Below are 12,579 nucleotides of genomic sequence, written 5' to 3' on the forward strand. Positions count from 1 at the left end.
GAAACTAAACCTGAGTGTGCAAATAAAAAAAAAGGGAAGTTAAAGGTTTAAATAAAAGAACATGTACATTACAAACAAAAACTAAATAAATTCTATTGAAAAAAACACAATGCAATAAAAGAATAATTGGTGAGTGCGGGTGGTTGTTTGTGTGCGCATTGGGCTGCACACCCACGAGCAAGCGTGAGTATGAAAAAGTGTAAAAAGAAATGGTTGGCGATGAAAAACCAACCGCCACACCGGGTCTTCTAGTAGTATATATAATTAGTTCATACACATATACACGGAACATCATTATAGTTAATTGAGCCACTTAGTACATTATTTACATATCAAGATGTATGAACCTTTGCATGTATACTTCAACATTGCGATTGCGAAGATTGTAAATTACCACTGCTCATCGATGTACGACCACTCATTATCATATCCGACTGTACACGCCCGCTAGGTGCACGTTGTTGATTTGGTGTTGTTGGGGTACTACTATAGATCGCAATAAAATTCGTACTAGAATTTGTTGAAGAAATAGAACCACGTGATGAATCTGTGGAGATGGACGATGTTACCGAGGAACGTGTTGTTGGTGTCGTTGCAGATTTTTGTCGTCTCTTTATAAGGGTATCGATAATTTGTGGTGGTGGCATTATGTTATCTGTCGAGCCCCAGCATTTGTGCAATTTTTCCAATTGATGCGTTAAATTATTCATATTAACAGCAATACTGGCACGCGACCCAATAGTTTACTATTACTACTGTTGCTACCTTTGTGATGGTGTGACGTTCCAAACCCTGATGGTTTCGTCTTCATCATCATGGGATTCCGCATAGTCCTACCACTTTGTGGAAGATGACGACGACCTTGTAGATGGTGTCGGTGAGATCGCTGGTGATGACGATTTGCCATTGCCGCGTGAGAGAGTGTATACCCATTGCCCACTACCAAGAAGTTGCTGAACGCTTCCGTTGTATTCTTCACTCGGACATTCAAATAACCAATCCGAAGAAATCCCGAATCTTTTTCGCCTTTACGAAATTGTGAGAGAATGAATGAATAAGTAAGAAATTAACTCAAATAAGGTTTGCGAAAGTTTCGAGACGTATGCACAGCAATGCCAAAAGCAGTTGATAAATGTGGCTTCTTAGTCTACTATAGGCTTGAAAACTAGAGTTAAGTCAATATTATTGATACACCCTGAGACACGAATAAATCCGACCGGTTGTGCCCACTGAATAATTCAACATTTCGGGTTTTTTTAAACATCTGGGAGAAGTTTTTATAGCTTACTATATTTTTTCTCCCCTACTTTTCCATTTCTCCCACTTCGAATAATCCTCCTTATCACTGGCTTTATACTTATAATCCTTTCTCTCGCTCCCCCTTTCCCTTATTATCTCGCTCTCCTTATTCAATTCCTTATATTTCATATTCCCTGCTCCCGCTTCCTCTTGAGCCATAAATACGAGTTTTTTAATATTGTAATGTGCGCAGCTTATTTCCCGAAAAAGGCTTTAGATATCGACGCAGCACCCTATCGCAGAATTTTATTGAAGAACACCGCCTCTTTCAGTTTTTCATTGTGAACACACTATCTCACCTGACAATTGCTGACTGAGATAGGGTGCTTTCGAAGTGGCAGCTAAGATACAAATATCAGTTCTTTAAATATTTATGTGGGCGAAGGTCACCGCACTATCCGCTTAAAGACGAAATTCGTTAATAACTCATTCATCTGCAACCAAGCATTTATGGAGAGAAAGAAGCATATAAGCGCGACAACCTCCTAAGAGATTTTTGGAAGAGCTTTTCTTACAATTAAAGTCGTGCACCTTTTTTTTAATTTTGCTTACAATTTGGCGGGACGGGACCTACTTAATTTATGCCAACTCCGAACGGCATCTGCAAGGCAGATGAGTTTTCACTAAGAGCTTTCATGACAGAAGTACATCGGAGTGCTTGCGAAAACACTGCCGAGGGGCGACCGCTTTAGAAAAATTTTCTTCTAATTTAAAAAACTTGTTTCTAAAATTTTGATGTTGCTTTTGTCCGGGCGTGAACCCGGGATCTTCGCTCCGTATTGTTCGAAGGACTCAAACTCACCGTTAATACGCTTATTGGACCTTCTACAAGGTCAGACAGACATGGCAAGGACCTGTCGGAGCCGATGCTAGAGAAAATTAAACAACAACTTAGCAATATGATGATGACATTAACATAATCGGCCTAAAGTTCTACTTTGAACTGGAAAATATAGTTTGATGGCGAACGAGGAGGAGGACAAAACGAAGTATCTGCTGTCGTCAAGCAAAGTGTCAGCGCATTTGCGTTTTGGCAGGCATGTCACTGTTGATAGATATAAAATCGAAACTGTGAATTATGCAAGGTGGGAGTATACGAGGGAAAAGGTTTCAGGAAGAGTTACGGATGAAGATTTAATGATTTGCTGTCAGTGATGTTGGTAATGCATCCACTTTTTTATTGTCTTCTAGGCTTATCAAACTATAAACATGACAATAAGTGGAAACGTCGAAACATTCTACCGAAGACATTAGAAGGAATTAACGAGTTCCCAAGACATAATGACGTCTCTTTCTAGAAATCGCATGTCAAATAACCATTTCTAAAAAAACAAACAAAAAAAAATACTTTGACTCAATTTTCAAGGATAAAGTGGTTTCTTCAAATTTAAAGGTGATCTTTTGCAACTTTTTTAATTGGCATGGAGACCGAGTCCAATGCACAACCGTTTCATATAGATAAATAAATAAAAACGTTTTTCGAATGTCCGAACTTCACCGAAATCTTTTATGCAATTAATCGCTGGAATGCCTTGGCACGGAAAGCCCCTTCTATATAAAATTATGAAAGATAAGTTGAATGTATTATTTCTTAGCTAACAATAGAAATAGAAATTGTATACATAAATCCTTGTTGTTGAAACAGGAAAAGCTTGTATGAAACTGTGCAAAACATCAAAAAATGTAATAAAAGGGTTTAGTAAGAAATAAATTAAGTAACATAAAGTAACATAGCATAACATAACATAGTTAAGAACTCACGACGAATCGGTAAATGCTTCTAACGTTTGCTCAAATACTAAATCCTGAACCTTTTTACGTCGGCAATGCTTTGGTGCACTGCGTTCAACTTGCCACCAGGGGCTTAAGGTGCCAACACCAGCAGTAGCAGCCATATATATACTATATATACCACCGATCTGTATGATTTTTTCAGACAACAATATATGCTATATACGTAAGCATTCGTTGAAATGTGAATCCTCTAGCTCTTAAAATAGGGCAGTAATTACGAAAAGTTTCTTATCTGAACAATCGGTTGTGGGGGATATATACTATATATACGACCGATCTCATCAATTTTTTCAGGCAACAATATGTGCAATATACGAAAGTATGTGGTGAAGTTTGAAGCTTCAATCTGTTAAATTGAGTAAGATATTACAAAAATCCTCTTTTTCTGAAAAATCGGTTGTATGCTATAGTGGTCTGATCCGGCCGGTTCCCACAAATGTCTAATCGGACACCCAAATACACCTGCTCACCAAATTTTATCAAGATATCTCAAAAATTGAGGGACGAGTTTGCATACAAACAGACAGACGGACAGACCGACATGGCTAAATCAACTCAGCTCTTCATCCTGATTATTTCGGTATACTTAATGGTGGGTCTATCTATTTTCCTTTAAGGACTTACAATTTTGGGTTTCGTGACGAAATTAATATACCATTTCATTTTCATAAAAGGTATAAAAATAGGTAGGTACTTTGTGTGAGGATAAAAAGCTTCACGTTTTTTGTGGTCTGCATGTAAAAACTATGAAAACGAATCACGTATTTCAAAAATATATGACGTAAACGTAACTATTTGATGAAATTTGATGAATTTTGAAGCTTCTATCCGTTAAAAAGGAGCAAAAATTACAGTTTATATGAAGTATATAATATATATACCACCGATCTCTATGATTTTTGCCGACAACAATATATGCTATATACGTAAGCATTTGGTGAAATTTGAAGCTTCTAGCTGTTAAAACGGGGCAGAAATTGCGCAAAGTTTCTTATCTGAACAATCGGTTGTATGAGATATATACTATGTATACCACCGATCTCAATGATTTTTTCAGACATCAATATATGCTATATACGTAAGCATTTGGTGAAATTTGAAGCTTCTAGCTGTTAAAATGGGGCCGAAATCGCAAAAAAAAATTATATATATACTATATATACCATCATATATATATTATATATATCACCGATCTCTATGATTTTTTGAAACAACAATGTATACTATATACTTACGTAAGCAATCGGTGAAATTTTAAGCTTCTATCCGTAAAAAAGGGGCAAAAATGACAGTTTATATAAAGTATATAATATATATACCACCGATCTCTATGATTTTTTCAGACAACAATGTATACTATATACTTACGTAAGTAATCGGTGAAATTGGAAGCTTCTAGCTGTAAAAATGGGGTAGAAATTGCGAAAAGTTTCTTATCTGAACAATCGGTTGTATGAGATATATACTATATACACAACCGATCTCTATGATTTTTTCAGACACAAAATATATGCCATATACGTAAGCATTCGGTGAAATTTGAAGCTTCTAGCTGTTAAAATGGGCTAAAATTGCGAAAAAATATATATATATATACTATATATATATATTCTATATATACCACCATATATATACTATATATACCACTGATCTGTATGATTTTTTCAGACAACAATATATGCTATATACGTAAGCATTCGTTGAAATTTGAATCCTCTAGCTCTTAAAATAGGGCAGTAATTACGAAAAGTTTCTTATCTGAACAATCGGTTGTATAAGATATAGACTATATATACAACCGATCTCTATGATTTTTTCAGACACAAAATATATGCCATATACGTAAGCATTCGGTGAAATTTGAAGCTTCTAGCTGTTAAAATGGGGCTAAAATTGCGAAAATATATATATATATATATACTATATATATATATTATATATATACCACCATATATTTACTATGTATACCACTGATCTGTATGATTTTTTCAGACAACAATATATGCTATATACGTAAGCATTCGTTGAAATTTGAATCCTCTAGCTCTTAAAATAGGGCAGTAATTACGAAAAGTTTCTTATCTGAACAATCGGTTGTGGGGGATATATACTATATATACTACCGATCTCATCAATTTTTTCAGGCAACAATATGTGCAATATACGAAAGTATATGGTGAAGTTTGAAGCTTCAATCTGTTAAATTGAGTAAGATATTACAAAAATCCTCTTTTTCTGAAAAATCTGTTGTATGGAGGATATATGCTATAGTGTTCCGATCCGGCCGGTTCCGACAAATGTCTAATCGGACACCCAAATACACCCGCTCACCAAATTTTATCAAGATATCTCAAAAATTGAGGGACTAGTTTGCATACAAACAGACAGACGGACAGATGGCCAGACGGACATGGCTAAATCAACTCAGCTCTTCAACCTGCTTATTTCGGTATACTTAATGGTGCATCTATCTATTTTCCTTTAAGGACTTACAATTTTGGGTTTCGTGACGAAATTAATATACCATTTCATTTTCATGAAATGTATAAAAACGGGAAAAAGGTGAAAAAAGTAAAAAAGTCATGAGCCAGAAAGCAAAATATAAGAAATTAGGTATTGAAGCGAACAAAAAGACCAAGCAAAGGTTGAATGTGGGACGATAGGCAAGAAAGTAAGGTAAGGAATAATAGGTAAATAAGTTACAGGTGGACTGTTGAAAAGATAGCAAAAACGGTGGGCAGGAGTAAGGAAACGGAACACAACAGGAGAAATATTAACAATTACACAGGTTTCCAGAACAAAATAAATTCATAAAAGTAAAAAAACTCACAAGGAAATTGAATAGATTTAGACTCCAGTTAAATTACCTTAACAGGCTAAATTTAAAATTTGAACTAATCAAACTCACGTAATGAAATCGTGATTAAAACTAACTAAAACAATATCAGCTAAGTTCAACAAAATTCAAATACAATATAAAAAAAACAATATAGATTCCGGCAGCGGCGCACGGATAACTCTGCTCCCTTCTTGGCCTCTCTCCTCGGGCTTGCTTTTCTACTACAATTAGTGTTCCTCCAGGCTATGCTCAAGTGTAATGATTGCGGTACCAGGACAGGAGCGCTCAGATGCCCCTTTACTCCCTTGACGTATAGCCTGGCACCGTCTGTATGCTTCCCCTTCCTCTATATGAAATACTACCCCACTTTTGTGTGTTTAGACTGTGTTGGTGGCTGGTGTGGCAAGTTCCTTTAATTTTAATACTACCTCGCCTTATTTTTGCGTTTGTGGCTCGTGATGGCGGCAACTTCATATTTTTGCGCAGCAATCTAAATGTGCAGAGGGAAGAATATTAGGGACTAGGGTCATGGCGAACGAGAAAGATACATTAGGGTGCAAATGGACTCACTATATTTATTGAATGTCATCTAGTTATGTCATTTTATTTATTTATTTGATTTTTTTTATCTATATATTTAAGGTTATCTAGGTATTAGATTTTACTCAAATTTATCACTTTACGTATCTATGTATGTTATTTTATTTTAATTAGTTTTATATCTTATTTTATTTTATAATTTTAACTAATTTATTTTAATTTAATTTTACTTTTAACTTTCATTATTTTATTTTATTTTTTTACTTAATTTTATCTTTGTATATAATTTCATTTATTTCACAAAATTTTATTGATTGTAGGTATGTAATTTTATTTAAATTAATTTTCACATTTAACATTTTTTTTTAATTCTTACTATTAGTCCACATGCACCATGGACTGGGGGAAAGGGGTTTCACTGGACTCACCTGGGGCTGTTGTCAAGCAGGGTATGGGATCCCCGTTCCTCCTTGGGATTCCGCTAAATTACCCGTTAGCACGGTTTTATGAAAAAAAACGCGAACTTTTTTTTCCGCAAAAAAAAATATACATAATTAAAACTTGCTTCCGCACTCACTTAAGTCAACTTTTCTTTTGAGACATTCTCTGCAATCGTTTGGTGGTCGTACCCCATAAATCAAAAGCCTTTCTTTCTCACCACTTTCACTCAAGAACGAAAGACACCAATACATACAATCCTATTTTGGCGGGAAACGACGGATATAAACTTTCACGAACTAACTTCACGTATACTAACTTCACGTATACTAACAGATTCATGTTCGAACATCTATCCATGTGTTTGCTTCCTACCAGTTACTAACACATGTAAACGTAGCTATGCTGGTATATGCACCCAGATACATACGTAAATGTTTGAACATCCTTACCATCGCATTAATCCACAGGCTGCCGCTACAACCACCAAAACCAACAGCTGTTTATTGTTAGAAATAAACACTTGGTTGATAGCAGTAATGAAGCGTAATTAATCAGGAATAAATTATATGGGCGGACGCCGTGGTGTGATGGTAGCGTGCTCGGCCTGCCACACCGAAGATCCTACATCAACATCATTGAATCATACATTTGAGTCCAGTTAGAGAACCGCAAGTTGTTAATTACATTTTTTCAACTTAAGTAATAGCATATTTTGCTCTTTTGAGGAGTGCGCTATGATTCTCGAGTTGAGCCACTGTTTCGAAACAACTTTTGAGATTTTAGAAGTATGCCTAGTTATAAACATGAGCTCTAAGGGTACTCAAGCCCAAATGCTTGTTGGGTATATGACGCTATTTCGTATGAACGCAAATAACTAATAGGTTAACTAGAGTTTAACCCTGGCAGAGCGGCCGCTTAAGCTTAGCTTAAACTTCAGTTAAAGTCGACTGAAAAACTGTAGAATAAGTTTAAACGTAGTTTAATTGACAAATTGAGTTGAACTTGTTCTGAAAAACCGGGCTTTATATCGGTAGTTCCTTTTTGTATCATGTTCTATTCATAAAGGGGGGAACTTTAAAGCTATGTTTAAAGTTTGATCTCACAACCTAAGGCATTTGCATGCGTCACATCTCAAATGAATACAGCCAAAGTTTTTTTTTATTTTAAACGTAGTTATATTTTTTATTATTTATTTGTAAATAACACAAAGAGAAATATTGCCATTTGGACTGCTTATTGAAATATCACCATATCTCCGCTGCCGTTCCGAGAACGCTCTATCTTAGCATAAATTCTATGCTTTGACGTGAGCTAGGATGTTTATGAAAAAAGATCTGAAATGGGGCGTTCAGCCGAGTTAGGTGAACTCAGCAGTCGATTTAAAAAAAAACACTTTGCAATTAATTGTATTTCGCAAATTCTAGAAAAGCTCGAACATACTTATTTTTTACACTTGTATATAAAGTCGACTTATAGAAGTTCATCCCACCTACTAGCACCGCACCAAGTTTTCCTTCCGCAATGGCCGGTGCACCAGCATCTCCCCAACATGTATCACTAGTCCCTCCCAGATATCTTAAACAAATTACTATTGTTGGGAAATTTTTCCCTGCTTCCGCATAAAGACGCGCATAAAAATCTTTACATTCTTTGATTGGGGTTACTACAAATTCAGTAGATTGGAGTATATCCGAAGCTGGCCCTATGTATCCATCTTTCGGACCCCATCCACTAACTTCCAATTTTTTGCCCACGTCTAATTCAGTTTCGCATAAAGATATTGGTTTTATAAATGGGCTTTTGGTGAATGTTCTTTTTAATACAATCACGACTATATCAATTTCTTCCATTCTCGGATGATTGAAATGACATGGACGAATTATACGAGCCGCAGCGCTATTTTTTCCTGCTATATTCAAATTGGCTGTACCAGCATTAACAGTGATGTCAGACAGGAGTACACCTTCCAAGCAAAATTCAGATGTCAGAACCTTGTTCAAAGTGAGCAAAGTACCAACGCATCGATAACACTCGTCATTACGTATTGCCACCAAATACGGTCTATTCGAATCTCTGCCTCCTATAACACGATATGTCGAATTCGTATTAATCAAAAGGCTGCTAAGGACGACAAGCAATATCACGAAAGAATTGCGTAAGTTCATTTTAATTTATGATTTTCCGTCTATTTTTTAGTTTAAAGTGAAGGAAGTCGAAATATGTGGGTGCTATTTATACAAAGTTTTGTTGTGTAAATAAAAATGAGTTTTGAATTGGAAAAAAGACAGCCTCTAAATTTTTGTGATTGTAGCAGCATAAGTGTGACAAGAAAACATTTTAAATTAGGTACATTCGATTAATGAATACAAAAACAAAGACATTAACACAGCGATATATCAGCACTCTCATGTTTTTGAGTGTACCCAGCCTGTAGTAGCCGACGTGGTGCTGGGTACTGGGTTCAACTCCCGGGCAATCTAACATCAAAAATTTAGAAAAAAAGTTTTTCTATCCGGGGTCACCCCTCGGCAGAGATTCGCCAAACTCTCGGGGTGTATATCTGCCATGAAAAGCTTCTCAGTGAAAATGCATCTGCCTTGCAAATGCCGCTCGGAGACGGCATAAAACATGTTGGCCCAGTCCCGCCAATTTTTAGGAAAAATAAGAAGGAGCACTACTCAAATTGAAAGGTAAGCTCGGCCTTAAATCTCTTCGGAGGTTATCGCGCCTTGCATATATTTATTTAATTGTTTACTTATATACAATGATGGAAATAATAATTGAATAATGCGCCCTATAAAAATAGCATTTAAAGGTTGTTCTTTTGCGAAGAGGTGAAAGAGTAGAGGTTTGGAATGGAAAAAATTATAGGGACAAAACGTGTTTATTGATATTTTTGCATTATAAATGGTAAAGAATTGCTGCTGAAGCTTCTTATAAAGCCCTGTGGAACTGCACTTGTATATCCCATATATGGAGCACTAAGAAAATATTTAAGAGAAAATATCGGTATTTCACTTTTAGAAATAAAAACGCGCCACAACTCTTCTTTTATTGTAGATAAGTATAAACTTTATTAAGTATAATTATTGTATATACTCGTATTAAGAATGTCGCTTTTATTTATTTTAAAGGTTTATTCGAGAGGGGATGTTTCCATTTAATATAAATCTTGTATAATTCTTTCATCGTGAGCTAAATTGGTGATACAGAACCTTTAACCTTTGTTATTTTGTAGACGTAGATAAGTTTTCGGCATTCGTTTCTGACAAGGATGCTCAGGGGGCTCCTGGAAGGAAGTGCATTGGAGTGAGGGCTAATAAATCACTTGGATCATGTGACATAGGAGAGACAGGGGAGAATTAAGCACTGCTTTTATTCGAAAGAGGAGTGTTGTGAATTCTTCGAACGTAAACCTTTGATTTCCTGTGGAATGGGTCTTAAAGATTTTTACCGCAGCTTCCTATAGGACGCCTATGTTTGGGGCATTTATGCCCCCTAAACTGCCAAGGAAAACCTGGTACCGCAAATCTTTCAGATACATCTACAGTTGCTTCTTTGATGAATATTGCGAGCTCTTTTTTTGGAATAGCTCGATTGGCACCAACGAATGTCTCTTCATTATCATATATTACTTTGCCCGGTAATCCGCGTCGTCCAACGAAACGAGAGAAGGCTGCCCTGAAGACCTCAGTTGTCTAACTTTTGCAAGACTCGAGAAGGACCGTTTTAGTAGAGAAGCATACAAATACGCAAACGTATGCTTTTGCGTATGAAGCTTGTCGCAAGGGGTCTTCTTCCCCATAAATGGACCAGCGAAGTCAACACCAGTGACGTAAAAGGACAGCTAGTAAGTGACACCACATTCGGGGCATAGCGGCCAATATTTGCCAACACATTCTTTGCTTATATATCGTGCGCGCTTTGCAGTTGAATATGTTTTTTTTTACTTCCTGCTTGAGTCTGGAATGTAGTTTTCCTTCTGTATCATGTAGGTCATTAGTTGCTTTTCGCCATGGAACAAAACTTTATGGAGCAAATCTAGAATCAGGGAGCTGAACTTCTAGTTGTCTGGGATAATAATTGTACAGCGTACTTTAGATCTCATATTAGCATTAACTAAACGACCGTCAATTTGGGATTTAGGGTCCGAGGGGAGTTTTTCTTGCTGATAGGGTTTGATTCTTCTAACTGAGTGATTTCTGCTGGGATATGATGGCTTTGCATTAACGTTATGAGTTTTATTTTAGCGTCGTACCCGTGAGTGGGGGCTATCGAATTGGATATCGGGTTGTTTTGAGTGTGACGGATGAAATGGCCCTAATGTGTTTTTTCTCTGGAGGGGATGGGTTGGAAGGGGTGTATTTTAGCCAGATTGTGTTCGGCTTAAAGAGTTGTTGGAGTCCATTCCAGTCGGTTCCTTCTTACCAGAGCTGTTGGAGAAGGACTTTGGCTAAAATCATTATTGGTGATAGCCATTCTGCCGCTACGGCTGAGAGTATTTGCCGTTTTCTATTTGACTTAAAGTCGGGAACTGGGTCGTATTAGTACGAAAACCACTCAGTTAATGCGTTCCATCGAATTCCTCAGGTTTTAGTAGTGTCATGGAATTTGAGAAATTCTGTATCTAGGACATCAGAATCTGGTATTGATTCCAGTCTTTTTGTTTGATTGCGATTATTTTTCTTAGATGAAAGCTTACTAATTTTTGAGCTTCGATAGTTTGGGTCACAGAATAGAGAGTGGACTGTATATCGTGTCCGCCAGAGAGGACATCATCTACGTAAGTTTCTCGTAGTAAGATGTTAGAGGCGAGGGTTTTTTCATTTGTGTTTTTTTTTTCTTTTTTCCGAAAGTTGCGGTTATTTATTTTGAAATCTGCTTTCGGATTGTGAGGGGCTTTCCTAAAGAGAGTTCTTTGGAAGTATTGATCTTCTTATTTGACTACGATTTTGCAATACATTTTTTCGAAGTCGTTTTCGAAAACGAACTTGTAGAGGTGCTGTATATAATGCGTCCTTCAGGGAGTCGCCTGTTGTGGTGGTTTAGAGGGCCTCACAACATTGGCTCTCGATCTTGATCGGGTTGCTGGGGTGTCTTCCTATTCGCAAAAGCGCTTGAGTAGGCTGCTGAGATCCGGTTATGTTGCCTCACTGACTTAAGTGGTGAAGACCGATACTAATTACAGGACTGCTCCCTGGGTACCCATCCGAATCTGAGCGACAAGGGTTTCTTGGGGGTTATACCGTGATAACCATGTCGATTTTTGTAGGGTTCAGCTGACTTTGGAGACTTTATTAGTTGGGATAAAATTAGTGAGTTTGTGGGTAATTAGCATTGGTACAAATCCTTTGCTTAGATCAGAGGAGCAAAGTGTGACCTCGCAAGTTGTTGGATTGGGGATGCCAAAAACGTTTTTGAAAGCCTTGGTCAATGAGCGCACGAATTTATGATATTGCCTCGCGTAGTATATAGGGACGATTGCCATGGGGAATATGGTTGTTTCGCAGCTGCCAAGAAATATGCTGACACTGTGTGGGGAGTGGCATCCTGAGATTTCTGCGTCGCTGTGTCACCTATCATGGTTGCTTACCATTTAGAGTAAAAATCCTCCATTCTATTACTTTCGAAAATTAAAGTGTCAAGACTTGAGTCGGATCCACCAG

The 12,579-nt window shown here is 36.9% G+C and overlaps 1 pseudogene; it reads right to left on the reverse strand.

Moving 5' to 3' along the window:
* Positions 1-362: 362 nt before the first annotated feature.
* LOC137235999 (uncharacterized) lies at positions 363-9,078 on the reverse strand (annotated as a pseudogene).
* Between the last annotated feature and the right edge of the window lie 3,501 nt (positions 9,079-12,579).

Source organism: Eurosta solidaginis, unplaced genomic scaffold, assembly GCF_040869045.1.
Source record: "Eurosta solidaginis isolate ZX-2024a unplaced genomic scaffold, ASM4086904v1 ctg00001201.1, whole genome shotgun sequence".
Taxonomy (NCBI): Eukaryota; Metazoa; Arthropoda; class Insecta; order Diptera; family Tephritidae; genus Eurosta; species Eurosta solidaginis.